Raw genomic sequence first — 23,974 nt, forward strand, 5'->3', positions numbered from 1 at the left:
AAGACGTTGACAGGACAAGGGCACAGCTATGCTTAGAGATGTTTCCTTCTCTGAGGATTTGACCTGTCTCTAAGTCATCACCATGTCCTCAAAATTTTAAGATGAATGATGTCCCAACACTCGCTAGCAATTGATGTTTATAAGTCGTTATATACGACTTCCGTAACTTCTCATTTATTGGGAAAGCGATGGGATATTTACAAAAATGTTATTACAACGGGTTATAAATTCATTCATTACAAAGCTGAGTGAGAATTGCATCTTAATTAATTAGCATTCATTACAAAGCTGAGTGAGAATTGCATCTTAATTAATTAGTATTTAATTTATTATAAATATAAATATAGATATATTTATATATACATATATACATATATCATTAGGGGACATTTGTGTGAGTACTGGTCATTTAACGTGTACTGCTGCGAAATTAATTGCAAAGAGGTTATCCTTGTAAACATATATATACATTGAAAGAAAAAACGTGTGAAATGTGGTTTATTTACACATTTTTACATGTAATGAGCTAAATAGTTATAAAAAGTACTAAAAATATATATAATTAGTGGGGTGTAAGGAGATTGGGAGTTAATAAACAGTAATGCGATTTTTACCATGTTTTTATATCACATTTATATATCATCTTATATGGTGGACAGCCACATTGTGATAGCCCGTCCCAAGATATTTTTCTTGATGGTGTGAAATGTCGATTCTACCCTTTTTATTCTTGAGTTGTGTGTGTGTATAACCTAAGGTTTTGGACCAATAGGTTCTATCCCTTATTATTTGGACCCAATTAGAACTAACATTCAAATTGTTTTGGTTTTGGTTGTTGTTAGTGACCCAAAACTGGACCACACACACACACACACCCACACACACACTTTCTCTCCATTTCCGTACAATACGTACGGACAAACCTCAAACCTAATCATTTTGTTGCAGATCGAAGTTTTTGAAATCACCTTTGTGTTCATGGTGAGCTCAGGAACACCTCTATACCATTTTTAGAACGTGAGAGCTTGTAAAACCCGAGAAACCATAATCTCCGATTTGAGCAATGTTCATGCAATCGTGAATGTGAGATTTTTTAGAAGATTTTAAGCTGCTAGTGAGCTTTATGACATCGTCACGAAGCTCGGAAAAGAAAAACGAAGTGAATTGGACGTCGGGAAGTTCCAATTCATGAGTTTCAAATTTTGGCCTGCATATCGAGGGTTCTCCGGCAAGATTCCGTGGATTTCAAGGCTTGAAAGTGGTAAGGTTTTGTTCCTCTCATCCTAAGCTTTAATTTGGTTCAAATTTCATGGATTTTGGTGAAGAAAAGAAGAAAATATTGAAGTTTTAAAATTTCCAAATTTCCGGCGAGTGCAACAGTGGCCGGAGCCGAACTCCGGCGAACCAAGGAAGAAGGAAGAGAATATTCCGTCAAAGTTTAGGAATATTCTGACGCCGTCAGGTAACCTTAATGGCATATTCTGATTTTTAACAGAATATTCCCTAATGCCGTTAGGGAATCTGTTTGGTTTCTAAAAATATGAGGATGATCCTGAGGATAAGTAGATCATGGTGGTATATTCAAATACCCCATTTGAGCTTTGTATGAGAAGCTATTTCCTAATTTTGTGTATGTGCTTTAAATAACGTTTATTCAGTTATTTCGCATATAGATGAGATCTATCCTGAGGACAAGCGCCATTAATCGAGGCTCGGAGGCTACGACCCTTCGACATATCAGTGAGTGGGCTTTTGGTTTTCCGTATATACCTATATACTTGAGTTTTTCCTAGAAAATGAAATTGAATGATTATACATTTTGAAATGTCATGCAAAGTATCTGTCTATTTTATTATGCATTAGTAGTTGCATATATTTATAATTGGTGTTGCGGACACACAGGTAAGTGCCAGGTAAGTTCATGAATTATAGATAAGAGTGCTTCAGTTATATGAGATATGATGTGATTTATTGAGATCTCATAAACCTGCACCCCGGTGTTAGTGCTCCTGCCCAGAGTTAAGGCACAGTCCTTCACGTGATGTTCACTTACCGCACTATATGCTCACCTTGGATCCAAGTTAGGTGCACAAGCTTGTCGTACAGACCATTATAGGTGGTTCCAACTCGTAGGTGACCCGCGATTATTTGCACAGTCTTCACATGATCGTAGCACTAGAGCATATTTACTTTACACCTAGTCTTGTCGTACAGACCACTTGAGGTGGTTCCAACTCGTGTGCACGAAATGGATTTGATTTGATATGATTAAGATTGTTTATGAGCTATATACTCAGCAGTACAATTTACGTTAGAGGGATTTGGCTGATGCAATATTTGACATTGATATATTTTGCCTGGATTACTTATAGCATTGCATTGAGATACTTTGGCATGGTATACTTTTATGGATTTTCATCTTGAGTATGATTTCTGTTATAGTATATATATTTTCTTTGAAATTATACAGGTTTTACGACGAGGGGTTAGAACTTTTGAGAAATGAAATGATTTGAAAAGCTTTGTTTTTTCCCACTCACACTTTCTGTTTTGCGCCCCTCCAGGTTTTAGGTAGAAGTGCTTGGTGGATCACGAGGATTTCGGCGGGGGTTCTGACAGAATATCATTATTGTAGGATCACCTTTGGGTGTTGAATAATTAGTACTTGTCCTGCTTGACTGCACTTAGGATATTTATACTCTGGTTGTGTATTTCACACTTTATCTTGCTTTACCACCTTATCTTAGTTAGTACTCTAATTGATTTGGTTTTTGTTTATTCGTAATTCCTTATATCTCTATTGCTTCCGCACTGTGCACATGGCTACATCACCCTCATGTGACGGCCAACACGCCCTGATTTAGGTCGGGGTGTGTCACACACAATTTTAATTAATCAAAATTTAATTTAAGTTAAAAATTAAAAAAAAAAAAAAAACTGGAATTAAATGGTAATTGTCGCATACGAGGAGTCTTATCATTCCTTCCCCATTCAATCCTACTTCTTCTCCTGTTTCTTTTTCCACGCCAGTTCTTTAACCATTTTTTTTTTCACCACTGTGGATGCAAATTTTCTCCTCTTCGATCTTGGACGATTTTGCACCTACAAAACAACTAGCACCTTAGGTTAAGGCCAAGAGCCTCACGCGCCCACGATGAATGGGGGGGGCTTTGGCCGAAGAACCTCCGATGCCAAAGTTAGAATTTTAGAGAGAAATAGTGTTTAGAGTATTTGTGATTTTTTGTGAGAGAGTTGGAATGAATTTTTGGTGAGAATATGTGTTTATTTATAGAGTTAGGGTTTGCCCTATTTTGAATAATAGTAGCCAGCCATAGGGTTTTTGTGGGGGTTAATTTCATGTTTAATTTGCCAATTTATTGGCTAATTAAATATGAAAATAATAAATGGGTGGTTATAAAAATGAATGATTATTTTAATAAGGAAAATGGGAAAGATGAGGATGTGAATAGTGGGGGCCGGTTTTGGGCTATTAATTGGGTGATTTTAGGAGATATGGTAGGTTTATATTATTTAGCTAATTGATTAGCTAAATAATGAAATAGAAAATACTAGGTTTTGGGAAATACCTTATAGAAAGGATTTGATGAGAGAGGTTTTTAATTGTTACCTTTTTTGGGCACTTTTGACTTGATTGAAAGATGATTGCCCACTGCTCGCGCGTAGGAATCCTTGTATGCTTCGAGGGTATTTTTGTCCTCTTTTGTCCAAAAGTCCACGTGTCGCCTAGCGAATATTTTTGGCTCCACAACCACAGCTTTTTTCACGTTAGTGTGGACTACCATCCTCTCTTGTACTTTTGTACCCACTTAACACTACTCACCATGTTTTACCACCACCACCACAAGAGTTCTAAAAGGTTCTGCCTTTTTTAGCCTATCCCTCCTCCGCCTCCCAACCATTCTCACTTAACTTGTAATTGCATGGCAGTAAGCTTCTTGAGGTACGAGGTATCGGACCTCTGTCTAGCCAAGCCGGCCCTGAGGTCCCTTCCTGCCTCCACCATCGTCACCGATGCCTTGGAGGCCCTGAAGACCTCCGACAACAACTTCATCAGCATCTGGGACTGCAACCGCTCCAAACCCAAGACTCTTCCTCGTATGCCACAATCACTATTTAATTCCGGCTTTTTTTTAATTATTGGTTTATTAAATTTTTTTTAATTTGTATTAAATTCTGATTAATTTAAATGATATGGCTGTCCACATCAGATGCCACATAATGTGGTATATAAATCTGGTATAAAAATATAGTAAGAATAGCTTTACTGTTATAGTACTCATAAAATATGTAATTTATGAATATGATCATTGATTATCGACATTACTTCTTTAAAACTCACTAAGAGATTAACGATATTAAAAATAAATAAATAAAACGAGTAATAGATTATGATCATGAAAAAATATTGGGAACTTTAACGAAAAGCACCCGGTACTGTTCACTTTAACGAAAAACCACATTTTTACACTAAAAAGTCAATCCTGGTACTATTCACTTTACCCTTTATTTTGTCCTTATCATTAAAACTCAAACTTTTCAAGCCCTTTTCATTAGTTTTCCTAAAAATATTAGGTCAGTTTTATAAGCAGTAACACGCAAATAAATGTGACGTACCAAACTCTTTTTCTTTTCTGTTTTTTGGTCGGTTCTGAACATTTGATTTTATAGGAGAGATCCATGATCATATTATATGATTCTCAAATTAAACTTGTTATGTTCCAACATGAACCCAGATTTCAGACAATACTTGTATTTCTATTTTTTATATTTCCTTCCCTTAGACCTAAGCTTCTTACCTTGAAATAACCAATCAAGGTAGTGGGATTGCATGTGCGGTCACATGAAATTGGGATAGTGAAGCAAGATATGATAAAACCTAGCTCGATTTCTTGGTTGGAGCATAATTAGCTCTTGACTAATCAAGTTAATTAACTATCGTGACACATGAAATCTCAAAAGCCCTCTTTTCATTTCGGTCGGGGTATTATATAACTTTTGTTATACTTGTGAATTTGTAATAGCTACCTGGCTTTAATTCTAAGTTAATTGTGATTCATGTTGAGAATGACGCTCATATTGATGGGAGAATATAGCTTACATGAGCTTATAAGAGGTTAGGCTACTCCTCATATTGTGTCAATTGGTTTCATGGTGGAACCTCAACTTTCTTTATGATATCAGAGTAGATTGACTTACTGTGAAGCCCAACGGCCACACGCGCTCCATGTCACCCCGTTTGTGTTGCCCACGTATTTGGCTTGAAAATTTGCCACATGTGAAAGGGTGTGCTGAGATGAATCTCATATTGATGGGATGAGAAACCTTGCATGAGCTTATAAGTGGTTATGTTATGTACTCCTAATATTGTCAATTGGTTTTAAGGTGGAACCTCAACTTTCTTCAATCGAACAAGGGAAAGAATTTGAACTTTAAACTCCCAACATTAGGAAGAGAAATAGATCCAAATAAATGGCCAGATAGCTAACACTATGTAGTTGTATATTTTTTTTACAAGAAAGATAAAGTGGTATTTAACTCTGCCTGTGTAAGTTTATCTTACATTGCCAGTCCCAAGCCTGGGTAAAGGAGGAGGGGTAGGGCATCAGGTAGTCGACAGCCGGCACTTCTCGGTTACGTCGAATCCTTATGAAAATGAATCCAGAATGAAATCGCGTTAAAGCTAGGGCGTCACCCGTAAGTGGCGCGCTGTGTGGCCCGAGCACAGTGATAAGTGAGCAAAGGTCGCTGTATCTCCATCGGCACCCGGATGCAGTGTTAAATGAGCAAAGGTGCCATAGAAACTTCTTTTCGAACGACTCCACTCAAAGTTGTTTGGGAGCATATGCTCCTATCGACTTTACACAGGACACACAAAAGAAGTACTTTGATCCTATTGGACGAAGGAGGGTGAAGAAGCTAGGACAGAAGGGTAGAGTTCAAGAGAGTAGAATGCGTTTAGGAACGTGGAATATAGGAACCTTAACGAGAAAATCTATGGAAGTAGTGGAAGTTATGGTGAGGAGAAGGATAAATATTATGTGCCTACAAGAAACTAAGTGGGTTGGTCTTAAGGCAAAGGATCTAGAAAACTCAGGGTTAAAACTTTGGTATTCGGGCACAAATAAAAGGAGAAACGGTGTTGGCATCATCGTGGACAAGACCTTGACACAAGATGTTGTAGATGTCAAGAGGGTAGGAGATAGAATCATGGCAATCAAGATTGTAATAAGACACGAACTCATCAATGTGATTAATACGTACGCACCTCAAGTAGGGTTGGATACGAGTTCAAAGGAGAAATTTTGGGAAGACCTTGGAGACTTGGTGCAAGGAATTGCCCAGACGGAGAAGTTATTTATAGGAGGAGATTTAAATGGACACGTGGGCAGGGAGACAGGCAACTATGGAGGTTTTCATGGTGACCATGGTTTTGGGGAGAGAAACAAGGATGGGGAAGCTATCTTGGATTTTGCAATGGCATATGATCTCTTCTTAGCCAACATCTTCTTTAAGAAGAAAGAAGAACATGTGATCACCTACAAGTGTGGGTCATCAAAAACACAAATAGATTTTCTTCTAATGAGGAAAGGGGATCGTATAACTTGTAAGGATTGCAAAGTTATACCGGGAGAGAGCTTGGCTAATCAACATCGCTTGTTGGTGATGGATGTACATATCAAAAGAGTGAGAAAAAAGAATAAGACTTGGAAGTGCTCAAGGACTAGATGGTGGAATCTAAAAGGAGAAAAACAAGTCATTTTCAAAGAGAAAGTAATCACCTAGTGTGTGTGGAATAGAGAGGGGGAAGCTAGCCAAAGGTGGGATTCCATGGCTAGTTGTATCCGAAAAGTAGCAAAAGAGGTATTAGGAGAGTCCAAGGGCTTTGCTCCACACCAAAAGGAATCTTGGTGGTGGAATGAGGAGGTACAAACAAAGGTGAAGGCTAAGAAGGAATGTTGTAATGCCTTATACAAGGACAGGACCGATGAAAATGATGAAAGGTATAGAAGAGCGAAGCAAGAGGCGAAGAAAGCTGTGAAAGAAGCTAAGTTAGCGGCTTATGACGATATGTATAAGCGACTAGATACCAAAGAATGAGAGTTGGATATCTATAAACTAGCTAGAGCAAGGGAAAAGAAGACAAGGGACCTAAACCAAGTGAGGTGCATCAAGGATGAGGATGGAAAGGTTCTTGCTACAGAGAACGCGGTCAAAGACAGATGGAGAGGTTATTTTCATAATCTTTTCAATGAAGGACATGAAATGAGTACTTCTTTAAGGGAGTTGAGTAACTCAGAAGAGTGTAGAAACTACTCCTTTTATCGTCGAATCAGGAAGGAAGAAGTGGTTGTAGCTTTGAAGAAGATGAAGCATAGAAAAGTAGTGGGCCCAGACGATATACCAATCGAAGTGTGGAAAGCCTTGGGAAAGACAGGTATAGCATGGCTCACTGACCTTTTCAATAGGATTTTGAAAACGAAGAAGATGCCAAATGAGTGGCGAAAGAGCACTTTGGTGCGTATCTACAAGAATAAGGGCGACGTACAAAATTGCATGAACTATAGGGGTATTAAGCTAATGAGTCGTACAATGAAGCTCTGGGAGAGAGTCATTGAGCATAGATTGAGGCAAGAGACACGGGTTTCGGACAACCAATTCGGGTTCATGCCAGGGCGCTCAACCATTGAGGCAATCTATCTCTTATGAAGATTGATGGAAAGATATAGAGATAGGAAAAAAGATTTACACATGGTCTTTATAGATTTGGAAAAAGCGTATGATAGGGTCCCAAGAGACATTCTTTGGAGGATTTTAGAGAAGAAAGGAGTACGAGTAGCATATATCCAAGTTATAAAGGATATGTATGAAGGAGCAAAGACTGTCGTAAGAACTCATGAAGGACAAACCGAAAGCCTCCCCATAACTGTAGGATTACATCAAGGCTCATCCTTAAGTCCTTACCTTTTTGCGTTGGTAATGGATGAGTTAACAGGACATATTCAAGATGATATTCTTTGGTGTATGCTTTTCGCAGACAATATAGTGTTGATAGATGAAACTCAGGAAGGGGTAAATGCGAAGCTTAACCTTTGGAGAGAAGTGTTGGAATATAAAGGTCTTCGCCTAACTCGATCAAAGACAGAATATATGGAGTGCAAGTTCAGTGCAAATGGAGGCCAAAATGAGTTAGGGGTGAGGATCGGAGATCAGGAAATACCAAAGAGCGATCGTTTTCGCTACTTAGGATCTATCTTGCAAAAGAACGGAGAATTAGATGGAGATCTCAACCATAGAATACAAGCTGGATAGATGAAGTGGAAGAGTGCATCCGGCGTGTTGTGTGACCGCCATATGCCACTGAAGCTCAAGGGAAAATTTTATAGGACGGCAATAAGGCCGGCGATGCTATATGGCACAAAATGTTGGGCAGTGAAGCATCAACACGTACACAAAATGGGTGTAGCGGAGATGAGGATGCTTCGTTGGATGTGTGGGCACACGAGAAAAGATAAGATTAGGAATGAGGATATCCGAGGTAAAGTAGGAGTAGCCGAAATTGTAGGAAAGCTGAGAGAAAATCGGTTACGATGGTTTGGACATGTGCAAAGAAGGCCTACTGACGTTCCGGTTAAAAGATGCGACTACGAGATAAAGGTTCAAGGCCGAAGGGGTAGAGGAAGACCTAGGAAAACTTTGGAAGAGACTCTAAGAAAAGACTTAGAGTACTTGGATCTAACGGAGGACATGACACAGGACCGAGCACAATGGCGTTCTAAGATTCATATAGCCGACCCCACTCAGTGAAGAAGACTTTGGTGTATTTAACACAATACATTGAAATGAAGCAAAGCTTATTTATTGATATCTCCGATAAGTACAAATATATACATATACATGAGTCAAAATAAACAAACAAGAGGGAGCCTTCACAAAGGTTGCTTAGGAGAAGTCTCAGCAGTCGGTAGAGCCCCAGAAAGAGAAGGCACCGGAGGGGAATCATTCGGAGCCTCAGTACTGGACAGAACCCTAGAAGGAGGAGGCATCAGAGGTTGATCATTTGGAGCTTCATTACGCGGTACAGCCCTAGAAGACGAAGGCAATAAATGTCGTTGGAACAAACCCACAAACTGCTGATGATCAAGTAAAACCTGACCATCAGATTCCTTCATCTGGTCAAGCTTCCTCTTCATGTTTGTAGCATAGTCATGTGTGAACCAATGCAACTGTTTATTCTCATGCTTGAGCCTTCTAATCTCCTGTTTGAGACTCATCACTTCAGCCGCCAATGATTCAACTTGGCGGGTTTGAGCAAATAGACGTTGGGCCATATTAGACACAGAACCTACACACTGAACACTCAGAGCCAGAAAATCCTTAACAGCGAACTCATCAGACCGTTTGGAAAGTAGTCTGTTATCTTTGGGAGTGAGAAGGTTCCTGGCCACGACCGCAACGGTCATATCATTCTTCGTCACAAAATCCCCAACGGTAAGAGGACCAGTAGGGGATAAGGATGGGCGCCATATGTTGTCTGGAGAAGGTATGGCTGCCTCTTCAACAAGGTTCAAGTCAAAACGACGGTCAGAGGGGCTAGACATTTTCAAATGTGTTGAAGAGAGAAGAGGTCGGACAAATCAAGATCTTAGAAGTGCAAGAATAGAGCTTCTACTGGTAGAGATTCAAGTGTGCTTTGGAACTTAATGCCAACCTCTATAAAAATCTACACTCGACGGAGCTTCAGAAATCGAAGAGGCGTCTGCCCAGAAATCGAAGAGGCGTTTGCTTTCTCAAAAGTTGGGCTGCTCAAAAACCATGAGGGCCGATCTCAGAAATCAAAGAGGCGTTTGCTTTCTCAAAAGCTGGGCTACTCAAAGACCACGAAGGCCGATGTCAGAAATCGAAAAGGCGCTTGCTTTCTCAAAAGCTGGGCTGCTCAAAGACCACGAGGGCCGATCTCAGAAATCGAAGAGGAACCTGCTTTTTTCAGCCTTGTCAGCACCTGTCACATGCACACTCAGCTTTGCTGAAATTACGGGCATTCTGTTGAAGATTTCTGGTGAAGTAGAAAGCACGTGAATCTTACTGTTCAATCATCCACTTTCCACACGCACCATCAACTCATGGGTACCACAGATAACTTTGCCAAAGATCTCTGACAAAGTTTAGACACATGAAGCTTGCAGCTCCCACTACATCGCTATGACCAAGAAGGGTAAAAGAGTAGCAAAGAAACAGCACTAACAAAGTTTAGACACATAAATTTTGAAGGTATAGCTACCATATTATTACCCACAAGAGTAAAGGAACAGCACCACTACTGGATAATTGGAAAGTCCCTTGTGTCAACCTCTGTGCTCCGTGGCAAGGTAGACTAGCAAACATGCCCAACCTTTACTCACATTCGCGAAAACACTCCCAACAAGATTACTTGCTCCAAAATCGAAGAGGCACCGCCCTTCGAATCTCGAGAGCCAAACTCCCAACATGATTATTTTCTCAAAAATCGAAGAGACACCGCTCTCCGAATCTCGAGAGCCAGACTCCCAGCAGGATTTCTTTCTCAAAAATCGAAGAGACACCGTTCTCTGAATCTCGAGAGCCAGATCCCCGACAGGATTGCTTGTTCGAAAATCAAAGAGGCACCGCTTTCTCAACTTCGAGAGCCAAATCTCCTTGGATAAAGTTTGTCTGTAATCTTCACACGCAACATCAGCTTTCCAAATACCACAGACCATTTTTTCAAAGTGCTCTGACACACGTGAAGCTAGCAGCTCCCACTACCGTGCTATGACCAAGCAGGGTAAAGGAATAGCATTTCTACTTGTTGTTAGGGAGACTCCTATATATGTCGACCTCCATTCTCAACGGATAGGCAGACCTGCAAAAATGCTCAACCCTTCCTCATATCTGAGAAGGCACTCCCAACGAAGCCTCTCGAAATACTCAGCTTTCTTTCCCCCCGATAATACCTCTACAAACAAGCTGCACTAGAGCAAGAATATCTCATATCATCAGGGTTAAAAGCAAGAGTATCCCATATCATGCTTTTTCCCTGTCTTTTCCTTTGGCCTTGTTCTTACCTGCAAGACAAGGAGAAATAGAGCAATCAGTCAGCACTTGGAATCAAGCTTCCAGTCAGGAACTGACTGCCTAGAACCCCTTACCTGATTACTTACCTGGCATTGCTCTCGAGTACTCATCTTCAACATCTTATGCTTCCAGAGAAGATACCAAATCTGCCTGAGGAACAGATAAGGAAAGTGAGAAGGATACAAGGAAGCATGTGGAGACAAGCGTAACAGAACATGTGCTGATACATCCACTACTTTGTCAACAGCAAAAGTATCCCATATCAGCAGGGTCGAACGTACTCTAGATTTGATGGACTTGTTCTGACCTTCAAATTCTTCAGTCGGCCCTATACTCTGGAGGAAACCAGAAAACCCTCCAGCCCAGTTCAAGAATAAGTCTGTGGAAAGTTACCTCTTCAAAAGCAAAAGTATCTTATATCATCTATTCTCATTTTTCTTCTCTTTATCCTTCATGCTGCCTGCAAGATAGGGAGAATGAGAACAATCAGCCGGAACTCGAAATCAAACTTCTGATCTGGGACTGATTGCTTGGATCTCTGATTGCTTACCTTGTCTGTCACCTCTTTCAGCAGATCCCCTAGCTTGGCGACTTGGGGGACTCCTACTACATGGTTTGTATCGCGCTTGACCAAGCTTGAAACTACAAGTAAGCTTCAAGTGAAATTGATACATTACCTTATGCATCTCCACCAGTTAAAGATACCACCCATGGATGGAGGAAGAGTATTTCCAGAGAAGATGCCACATCTACCTATGAGACAGATAAGGCAAGTGAAGACGATACCACACTTCAGTACTTAGAAGTTTTGTGATTTCGAGATCATTCTCCCACAATATTTCCTAATGTCATTTGTACTAAATCATTCACTTGTACTCACTAAATGAGAGCTTGAACCTATGTACTTGTGTAAACCCTTCACAATTAATGAGAACTCCTCTACTCCGTGGACGTAGCCAATATGGGTGAACTACGTACATCTTGTGCTTTCTTTCCTGTCTCTATCTATTTACATACTTATCCACACTAATGACCAAAGCAATCTAGCGAAGATCACAAACTTAATACTTTCTGTTGTACCAAAGTCCTCACTAATTTTGTGCATCAACAATCCTTAAGTCCTTACCTTTTTGCGTTGGTAATGGATGAGTTAACAGGACATATTCAAGATGATATTCCTTGGTGTATGCTTTTCGCAAACGATATAGTGTTGATAGATGAAACTCATGAGGGGTAAATGCGAAGCTTAACCTTTGGAGAGAAGTGTTAGAATCTAAAGGTCTTCGCCTAAGCCGATCAAAGACAAAATATATGGAGTGCAAGTTCAGTGCAAATGAAGGCCAAAATGAGTTAGGGGTGAGGATCAGAGATCAGGAAATACCAAAGAGCGACCGTTTTCGCTACCTAGGATCTATCTTGCAAAAGAACGGAGAAGTAGATGGAGATCTCAACCATAGAATACAAGCTGGATGGATGAAGTGGAAAAGTGCATCCGGCGTGTTGTGTGATCGTTGTAGGCCACTAAAGCTCAAAGGAAAATTTAATAGGACGGCAATAATGCCAGTGATGCTGTATGGCACAGAATGTTGGGCGGTGAAGCATCAACACATACACAAAATGGGTTTGGACATGTGCAAAGAAGGCCTACTGACGCTCCGGTTCGGAGATGTGACTACGGGATAGAGGTTCAGAGTCGAAGGGGTAGAAGAAGACCTAGGAAAACTTTGGAAGAGACCCTAAGAAAAGACTTAGAGTACTTGGATCTAACGGAGGACATGACACAAAATCGAGAGCAATGGCGTTCTAGGATTCATATAGCCGACCCCACTTAGTGGGAAAAGGCTTTGTTGTTGTTGTTGTTGAAAGATAAAGTGGTATTTCATTGATCATCATAAACAAATACACATGTATCAATTTAGTACATTGTTCCAGTGACAAAAAAATTGGTCTGAATGAATTTTCATAAGTAAACAACTATAGTAAACCCCTAAACAACTACTAGATGTATGGAATTACAAACTCACCAATACAAATCTATCACACAAAAAAGGACAGAACCAACAAATTCGTAACCATACTAGTCATCACTAAATAAAGAAGCCATAAAATCATCGCATAGGAACGAGACCACATAACATCATCGTTGAAGGACGAGACTACCATACCTTATCGTTGATGTAGCCGTGCTTGAATATTGTCACGGTCCGCTTTTTGAGAATGAATCTCACATCTATGAGAGGAAGGACCTTGCATGTATGGGTAGTTGGGCTACTCTCCATATTGCCAATTGGTTTTATGGTGGAATCTCAACTTTCTTCATGGTATCAGAGCAAGTTGTCCTATGTGTAAAGCCAAAGCCACATAGGCTCCACGTCACCCCGTTGCGTTGTACACGTGTTAGACTTAAAAATCGTCACACATGAGGGGGTGTTAAGAATGAATCATACATTGATGAGATCGGAGACCTTGCATGGGCTTATAGGTAAGTTGGGCTACTCCCCATATTCCCAATTGGTTTTATGGTGGAACCTCAACTTTCTACATAGTTTCAAAGCATGTTGTCTCACATGTGAAGCCCAACGGCCACACGTGCTCTACATCACCTAAGTTGTGTCGTCTATGTGTTAGGCTTGAAAATTCACCACAAGTGAAGAGGCGTGTTGAGACTGAATCCGACATTGATGAGATGGGGGACCTTGCATGTACTTATAAGTAGTTGGGCTACTCCCTATATTGCCAATTGGTTTTATGGTGGAACCTTAACTTTGTTCATAGTATCAGAGCAGGTTGTCCCACATGTGAAGTCAAACGGTCACACGCACTCCACGTCACCCCATTGTGTTTCCATATGTTAGGCTGAAAATTCACCACACATGAATGGTTGTGTTGAGAATGAATTTCATATTGATGAGAAGAGGGACCTTGCATTGACTTATAAGTAAGTTTGGCTACTCTCTATATTGCCAATTGGTTTTATAGTGGAACCTCAACTTTCTTCATGGTATCAGAGCATGTTGTCCATATGTGAAGCTCATGGCCACACGTGCTCAACGTCACATAAGTTGTGTTGTCCATGTATTAGGCTTCAAAATTCGAGACACATGAGGAGGCATGTTGAGAATAAATCACACATCGATAAGATGAGGGATCTGCATGTGCTTATAAGGCTAAGCTACTCTCCGTATTGTCAATTGGTTTTATAATAGAAACTCAACTTCTTTAGCGATAACTACGGTTCTTTAGATTTTATTTTCTTTTCTTTTTATCAACAAGAGAGGGAAGGTTAGAATTTGAGACCTCTTAATCGATAACATTTTTATCCAAATCTGATATTATTATATAATAGTAGATGGATTGAGATTCTCGAAATGATGGTCCGATTATGATCCCGGTATATAATAACCCTTGTTAGCTTAAAATTTTTCATATATAGACTAGAGGTGATATGACCTGATAATAATTCGATTAACTTAAATAAGATATAATTGTTTTGACCAAACTCTAGCATTCTTCATGTAGACCAAATGAGGAGTGCGTTTGTGCCTGTGGCCCAACCTACTGAGTTGCGTTCATTGATAGATTCAGTTGCATCCGTGGATGGACTCAATTACTTGCCTCTGTGGGCATATATGTGGACAGATTTCTTTACTCGTGTCCATAGATGGATTCACTTGCGTTCGTGTTGTGGGTAGATTCACTTACTTGCGTCAGTGAACATGTTCACTTACTAAACAGTGCATCTATGACCGTTCTACCAAAATTACGTCCACTGGATGGTTCGCTTTACTTGCGTTAGTGAACGGATTTGCTTACTAAACAGTGCATCCGTGCCCAATCAACCAAAATTGCGGCTGCAACCAAAGCCCGAAGGACATTTCAAATTAAAACTTCATTTGATCACATGTGCCACATTCTAAACTAGATTCTTAAATGCGTAAGAGATGGAGACCCTTTAGTTACATGCAAATGGCGAGGCTGGAATCAAGAAGCCAGTGTATAAGAACGTAAAAACCATTCAAATTTCGTTTAGATTCTACTCCGACGTTTATTGGATAAACATTTCGTTTGAGGTCATTCTAGAAAAAATGATAATGGTTTTTAAAAAGGAGGAAAAAAAAAATTGTAACTCTATTCGGATTGCAAGTGAATTTAATTATGTGACCGCTTCCTCCCAATGCATGTGACGTTTGACTCTCAAACCAAAACAACAGGGTCCCTTAGATATAAGTTCATGCAACACTTATTTCTTTGACAAAAACTCATCTCATTTTAAATATCCAAATAAAATTCAGATTTGAAGTAGACTATCATGTAAACAAATAAATACCTATTATTTTCAAACTGTTTACAATTGTGCCACAACACTCTAATTATGTTAATGAATTTAATTATCCACCATAATTGTGGGAAATAAGTTCCTTATTATTATAAAATGGGACACTTTGTATCCAGTCCTGAGTTGGTATAATTCTTTGATTAAAATCTTATTGAATTTCAGTTTCTGATCAATGTCCCGGGGCTTTGTACACATCAACATTTTACCATTCACCTATTTCCATGTTAGCCTTTTATTTTATTCATTAAAATTTTTAAAATTTTAAATTATACTTCATATCACTCATCATCACAGCAAAATAATCGGAGAGCATTGTAACTGAAACTCCCAAATTTCAGTCCCCCAATTTAAGCTATTCCGTTTCAGTTTATAGTTTGTACCCAAGACAGACTTTATGAACCATAAAGTCTGAATAAAAGCAAACTTCAAAGTCTGCCATTGAACAAGTCCCGTATCTTCATTACAAAACACAAACTCACTTCAGATGGGTGGTTTGGGAGTGAGGTGCTTAAAAAAAAAAGCACCCATGAAAAAAAGTTGTGAGGGTTTTAGGTGTTTGGTAAACTGAAAAAAAAGGGCTTATTTTGGAAGCTGCTGTGAGAATAAGCTGAAATCAAAGGAAAAAGTTGAAGCTGCTATTTGCAGCTTTGGAAAACTGGCTTTTTTTTCAAAGCACACGGAGCTACAGTGCTCCTTTAATGAAAAGACCCACTATCAGACTGTTTTTTTTTTTCCAAAAGCACTTTTACAAAAAAGTTTACCAAACACTCTGCTGATTTATTTCACAACCACTTATTCTCACAGCACAGCCGCTTATTCTCACAGCAGCTTTTTTTCAAAGCACAGCAATACCAAACCAGCCCAGAGTCTGCCATTGAAAAGCTGATGTGAAGTCACCATACATGCTAACAGAAAAATGTACTCCATGCGATAAGATTATACCCCCCACGCATATGGCCTTTTCAGTCCCATTGACTGCAAAAGTCTTCCAGTATTTATGTTTACCTCATTAGCTAGTTTGTACCCAAGATTAAAAAACTAATTTTGCAGTCACCATATATGCTAACAAAAAATGTACCCAATGCAATAAGATTGTACCCCATGCCTGACCTTTTAAGCCCCATAAAGGAAAACAAATTAAATTATTCAAACACTTGTTGTGCAAAAATACAAACTAAAATGAAATGCTCGCATATTCAAATACAAGTCGTTTTTGTAATGAAAATACAAGTCATTAATTGCAGATACAAAAACACCTTGTCAAAAAAGAAAGTTAAAAAAACCCCTTGAACTGGTCGTAGGGTTTCCAAGTTCCTCTGCAAATGCAATGCAGTTCTTCCCCGCTTGAAATACCTCCAACTGGGTAGAACTATGGTACAAAGATTACCCATATAAAAATCTTAACAGAGTCTGTCACAGCCCGTCCCGAAATGTTTAGTTTCAACGGTGTGAAATGACGGTTTTACCCTGGAACGTATGTGGGATGGTGTGGTTTAAGCTTTGGTTGTGGACAAATTATGTATTTTCTTAAGTTCTGGGACCCAATTGGAAGTTAGATTTTTTTTTGTTTGATTAGGGACCAAATCTAGACCACAAACACACACACACACACTCTCTCTCTCTCTCTCTCTCTCTCTCTCGTGTACACTCTCTCTCATCCCTCGGTTTTTCTTCCTTCGTTCGTACAATTTGCACGGTCACTCTCTCTAAACTCCAACCAGGCACGGATCAAACTTGTACACAACATCATCATCTTCATTTCATCATCACGAACCCATCTATACCATTTTTGGACGTGAAAGCTTCGAAAAACCCGAGAAACCATAACCTCCGGTTTGAGCAATGTTCATGCAATCGTAAATGTGTGATTTTTAGAAGATTTCAAGCTTATAGAGAGCTTAGGGACCTCTCCACGAAGCTCGGAGAAGAAAAACCAAGTAATTTGGACATCGGGGAGGCGAGTTCAACGAGTCGTAAGTTTTGGCCGGATTATCGAGTTGTCTCCGTCGAGATTCCGTGGATTTCAAACCTTGAAATTGGTAAGGCATTGTTCTTCTAGTTACATGCTTCATTTTGGGACAAATTTGAGGTAAATTGGTTAAGAAATGACTAAGATAACAAGGTTTTTCGAATTCCCAGTTTTTCGACGACGGTGACTGTCACCGAAGTCGAAGGAAGAAGACGAGTGAATATTCTGTCAACTTTGACAGAATATTCTAACGGCGTCAGGTTAGTTTTAACGGCATATGCCATTATTTAACGGAACCGTCAGTGTGCCTAGCACGTGCCTGTGCGTGGGTGGCGCGTCTGGTCGTGCCTTGGCCGATACGTGACGGCGCGTGGGTGGTCGGAAATTTTTTCTAAAAATATAGGGATGTTCGTGAGGTTGTGTAAATCACGTTGGTATATTTAAACACCACATTTGAGCAATGTATGAGAAGTTATTAGCTAGTATTGGTTATGTGCTTTAAATTAACGTTTTTATAGTTGTTTCGCATATAGGGGAGACTTATCCTGAGGACGAGCGCAGTCAAGGGCGACTCGGGGGCTACGACCTTTCGACATACCAGTGAGTGGGCTTTTGTTTTTCAGTATATACTTATATACTTGATATTTTCTCAGAAAATGGATTTAAATGAAAGTATGCTTTGAAATGCCATGCATATAAATTTATATTCAGCATATGAATTAGTATACGATGTATAATATGAATTGGTGCTGTGGACGCTCAGGTAAGTATCAGGTGAGTTATGTTTTATTATATGAGATATTTATAATATGAGATGTGATTGAAAGCTCATAAACCTGCACCCCGGGTGATTGTGATTTAGCCAGAGATATGGTACATGCTTGTTTATAATGTCACATCCCGCACCCTATGCTCACATTGGATCAAATTTAGGTGCACAGTCTTGTCGTACAGACCATCATAAGTGGTTCCGACTCGTAGGTGACTGGTGATTTATTGCATAGCTATCATGATTGCGTAGCATTGAGCATAACTATATTACACCCAGTCTTGTCGTACATACCCTTACAGTGATTTCGACTCGTGTGTAGTGTAGTGCCGTATAGGTCACTTGTAGTGACTCCGGCTAGATTGATTAATGAGCTATGAATTCAACCGTACAAACTTCCACAAGGGTTCCGGCTAATATGTTATTTTCCATGAATTTATTTTCACCTGAGTTACTTATTCTGTTTTATATTTTTGGCATGGTATACTTATGATTATGGATATGTGAAGCATAATTTGATATATATATATATATATATATATATATATATATATATATATATATTCCATTTCTAGGAAAATTATACTTGCTTTACGGCGAAAGGTTAGAGCATTTGATAAATGAAATGATTTTGAAAAGCTTTGTTTTTGCCCACTCACATTTTCTGTTTTGCACCCCTCCAGGTTTTAGGTAGACTTGCTATTGGTGGCATTTGTGGATCTTGGTGGTTCTAACAATGTATAATATTCGTAGGACTTCTTCTGGTACTGTCTAACTAGTACTTGTCCTACTGGACTGCACCTAGACTTCTATGCTCTGATTAGGTGTATTTACACTTGTATCTCATTCCTAGCACTTTCTGCTTATTATTGCACATTAATTAGCTTTCGGTTCTTATTTATTCATATATTTCGTATCCTTATTGCTTCCGCACTGTGCACATGGCTACGTCACCCTCACGTGACGGCCAGCACACTTTGATATTAGGTCAGGGTGTGTCAGTTTAGTATCAGAGCCTAGGTTTAGCAGTCCTGTATATCTTGAGAATAATCTACTCATTATGATGTCTTGTATCAGAAATATGCTGCCTCGTAGAGAGCCACGTCACTCAGCTAAGCCTAGTTTCCCCGATATTGCTCAGTTAGGGGAAGTTATATCTAATGCCATTCAGTCTTCGCTCTGTCCTCCTCAAATGACACCTCTTGAGACTGTGTATAATCTGAAGCTGAATCATTTCATTGGTAATGAAGGACATGAAGGACCGGAGAAGTGGCTTAATCATGTCGAGAAAACTTTCCTTGTGATGCAAAGTTAAAGGAATCTTCCTCCTAATATGTGAGTAAAGATAACTACCTGGTTTCTAGGTCCGGAGCTTGCATCCTGGTGGAGATAGGAGTCCTATCAGATGCCACAAGAGGTAGCAGCCGATTGGGAAGTGTTTAAACAGTTGTTTTGGAAAAAGTTCATTCCCTATGAGTATATTGATCGCAAGAAACAAGAATTTACACATCTGAAACAAGGAAAGATGACGGCGAATGAATATTACAGGAGATTCACTGATTTGTCTCAATATGATCCAGAGGTTGCTGTTAATCCGGTTAAGATGCTCCGTTGTTTCAAGTTGGGTACTAAGAAGAAATGGCATCCTATAGCGACATCAACTCCCTGTGCCACTTACCAGGAGTTTTGTGAAGTTTTACTGTGGATTGAGGACTTAGAGAATATCCCCAATAAGAGTGAAGTTGAACAAGAAAAGAACGGGAACCATAAGCGAGATGATAAAGGTAAAGGTCAATCATCTCAGGGACCTCATAAGACCCAGAGTTTTAAGAGAAATGGTGTCAGTTCCAGCTTTTCTAGTGGAGGCTTGAGCTCTAATATGCAGAGGAGAGGTGGTAGATTTTCTAGAGGCCCGAGATTTCAGAGGCATAGGGACTTTGGTGGTTCAGGTGGTTTAGGTGCTCCTTTATGCCGCATGTGTAATAATAGGCATTTTGGAGAGTGTAGGAGAGGTAGCAATGCATGCTATACTTGTGGACAGATGGGGCATAGGGATACACATTGCCTTTAGAATCAACAAAGGCCCCAACAATCTTCTTTACCACCACCTACATTGGCCTAGCAAGTTTCAGGACCTAGTGGTTATGCCCAAACTGGTCGTGGTGGTGCTTATCATTTCAGGGAAGTATCAGTACTCGCATGACCCTTATTATCATAGTGGTTACCCTCGGTATCAGGGAGGTTCTATGCCATATCAGCCACATTCAACAGGTGGATCCCAGTGGTACCAAGGGGGACAGCCCAGCAGGTAGAGATTGCTGCTATTAGTGCAGCATCTTCGAAGTAGTCTGGTCAGCCAAGACAAGGACGTGGTATTCATGCTAACAGAGGTCGTGGTGGACAACAGCAGAATCAGGGACGTATCCATAACATGACACTGCAAGATGCTCAGAACAATCCTGATTTAATGATGGGTACATTAAATATTCTTGGTTATTTTGCTAGAGTATTGATTGATTATGGTGCTACACATTCTGTTGTTTCTCATAAATTTTGTTCAAGTAACGCAACCTCATCCTACACCTTTAGGATATGATTTAGAGTTTTCTATACCTAAAGGGGAGAGATGTTATGTTGATCGGGTATATCCAGGATGTCCGGTGATGGTGGAGGATATCATCATGCCGGCTAACCTTATTATGTTAGACATTGTTGATTTTGATGTGATTTTGGGCACTGATTGGTTACACTACAATCATGCCAAGATAGATTACTATGGAAAGATAGTTACTTTTCATCGTCTTGGATTACCTGAAGTTACATTTGTAGGAGAGCTTAGCGGGGTTAGGCATGGTGTTATTTATACCATGAAAGCCAAAAGATTGTTGTCGAAAGGTTGTCAGGGATATTTGGCTCATGTGGTGTTGAATGATAATGCTCCTACTAGTGTGGAAGATGTACGTGTGGTTAGGCATTTTCCAGATGTGTTCCCTGATGATTTGTCTGGATTGCTGCCAAATAGAGATGTAGAGTTCGCTATTGATCTGCTTCGAGGTACGGATCCTATATCTTTGACTCCTTATAGAATGCCTTTTGCTGAATTAATTGAATTGAAAGTTCAATTGCAAGAATTAGTGGACAAAGGTTTTATTCAGCCTAGTACTTCACCCTGGGGATTGAAAGTTCAGTTGCAAGAATTAGTGGATAAAGGTTTTATTCAGCCTAGTACTTCACCCTAGGGAGCTCCAGTTTTATTTGTGAGGAAGAATGATGGAACTTTGAGGCTATGCATTGATTACCAACAATTGAATCGGGTAACAATTAAGAACCGTTATCCATTGCCACGTATAGATGATTTGTTTGATCAACTTCGAGGTGCCTGTGTGTTCTCTAAGATTGACTTGAGGTCTGGTTACTACCAGTTGAAGATTAAAAGTGAAGATGTCTCGAAAACAGCATTCAGCACTCGATATGGTGATTATGAGTTTCTTGTGATGCCATTCGGGTTAACTAATTCACCAGCAACTTTCATGGATTTAATGAATCGAGTATTCCAACCATATTTGGACAGGTTTGTCATTGTCTTCATTGATGACATTCTGGTATACTCTAAGTCTAGAGCAGAGCATGCTAGACATCTTAAATTGGTGTTGAAAAGTTTGAGGGAACACCAGCTATATGCTAAGTTTAGCAAATGCCAATTCTGGTTAGATCAAGTGGCATTTTTGGGACATGTTATATCAGCTCAAGGCATTCGAGTGGATTCTCAAAAAGTGGCAACTATGGAGAATTATGAGCAACCTCGAACCGTCACAGAGGTACTGAGTTTTCTTGGCTTACCAGGCTATTATAAATGGTTTGTTAAGGATTTTTCAGTTATTGATTTACCATTAACGGGGTTAACCAGGAAGGATGTTAAGTTTGAGTGGGATGAAAATTATGAGCAAAGTTTTCAGTAGTTGAAGTATTATCTCACTCATGCACCTATTTTAGCACTCCCCGACGATAGTGGTAATTTTGAGGTCTACAGTGATGCTTCTTTGAATGGTATGGGTTGTGTATTGATGCAACATGGTAGGGTGATTGTTTATGCTTCGAGACAGTTGAAACCTCATGAGAAGAATTACCCTACTCATGATCTAGAGTTAGCGGCTATCATCTTTGCTTTGAAGATTTGAAGACATTATCTTTATGGTGAGAAATGTAAGATCTTCACATATCATAAGAGTCTTCAGTATCTTTTACTCATAGGGATCTAAATCTTCGGCAGAGGAGGTGGATTGAGTTACTTAGTGATTATGATTGCACGATTGAATATCACCATGGTCGTGCAAATACAGTGGTGGATGCACTTAGTAGGAAGACTCCAGCTAGACTTAACGCCATCTATGATTGTCATGTTCCTCTCCTTGCAGAATTAAGGTCCACTGGAATGGAGTTAGGAGTGGAAGATCGAGAGGAAGCCTTACTTGCAAATTTTCAAGTTAGGCCAATATTAATTGATCGCGTGCTTAAAGCTCAGATGATTGATGAAGAGACCCAGGAAATAATTCAAGCAAGAAATCGAGACAAGAAGAAAGATTTCAGAATTTGAGAAACTGACAGCATGCTTATGCAAGAAAACAGAATGTATGTGCCGAATAATGCAGAGTTAAAGAAAGAAATCCTTGATGAAGCGCATATTTCGGCATATGTAATGCATCCAAGAGGTACCAAGATGTATCATACCATTTGACCATTTTATTATTGGCCGGGTATGAAAAGAGAAATTGTTGCGTACGTGAGTAGGTGTGCCATTTGCCAACAGGTTAGAGCATTTGATAAATGAAATGATTTTGAAAAACTTTGTTTTTGCCCACTCACACTTTCTGTTTTACGCCCCTCCAGGTTTTAGTTAGACTTGTTGTTGGTGGCATTTGTGGATCTTGGCGGTTTTGACAAAGTATAATATTCTTAGGACTTCTTCTGGTACTATATAACTAGTACTTGTCCTACTGGACTGCACCTAGACTTCTATGCTCCAATTAGGTGTATTTACACTTGTATCTCATTCCTAGCACTTTCTGCTTATTAGTGCATATTAATTAGCTTTCGGTTCTTATTTATTCATATATTTCATATCCTTATTGATTCCGCACTGTGCACATGGCTACGTCACCCTCACGTGACGGCCGGCACGCCTTGATTTTAGGTCAGGGTGTATCAAAGTCTCTCCGATGTAAGAAAAAACGAATGCAGCATCTTCAAATCTTTTGCAAAAATCTTGTTTGTTTGAATGCTCGTGGAGAACATATGAGTACAGCTCAAATTTTGGCAAAATTTGAATTGATGAATTTGAATGCAAATGTACCAAAAACAAAATAGCTTGAATTGGGCAACTAAAATCTGGGAGTTTCAGTTACAATGCTCTTTAATTATTTTGATAGCAATAATGAATGATATGAGGGATAAGTTATAAATTAAAATTTTTAATAAATAAAATAAAAAGCTGATATGAAATATGTGAAAATGCTAATATGTACAAAGTCTAGGGATCTTCATCAGAAAATTAAATTCAACACGGTTTCAATCATAGGGTATTGGTAACTATGGACTGGATCCTGATTTATCCTTATAAAATTATCTACTTTATACTTCTCTTATTTGTTTCATTTCTTTTATTTGTTTGACAATCATTGTAGGTAAATTATTTTGCATGTATGTATTAGGCACATTTTGTTAAAATTATATATATGCATGCAAATAATTTATCTATATTTTTATGTAAAATAATATGTAATTAATTAAT

At 39.3% G+C, this 23,974-nt stretch overlaps 2 long non-coding RNA genes across 2 annotated transcripts; both read left to right on the forward strand.

Moving 5' to 3' along the window:
• Window positions 1–937: 937 nt before the first annotated feature.
• On the forward strand, window positions 938–2,728 carry LOC126597129 (uncharacterized). Its single transcript, XR_007614145.1, has 3 exons — window positions 938–1,261; window positions 1,674–1,740; window positions 2,565–2,728. It is a non-coding gene; the product is annotated as an uncharacterized LOC126597129 (long non-coding RNA).
• Window positions 2,729–18,961: 16,233 nt separating this feature from the next.
• LOC126597131 (uncharacterized) lies at window positions 18,962–23,308 on the forward strand. The gene is made up of 2 exons (XR_007614148.1): window positions 18,962–19,010; window positions 23,215–23,308. It is a non-coding gene; the product is annotated as an uncharacterized LOC126597131 (long non-coding RNA).
• The last annotated feature ends 666 nt before the right edge of the window (window positions 23,309–23,974 follow it).

Source organism: Malus sylvestris, chromosome 13, assembly GCF_916048215.2.
Source record: "Malus sylvestris chromosome 13, drMalSylv7.2, whole genome shotgun sequence".
NCBI lineage: Eukaryota > Viridiplantae > Streptophyta > Magnoliopsida > Rosales > Rosaceae > Malus > Malus sylvestris.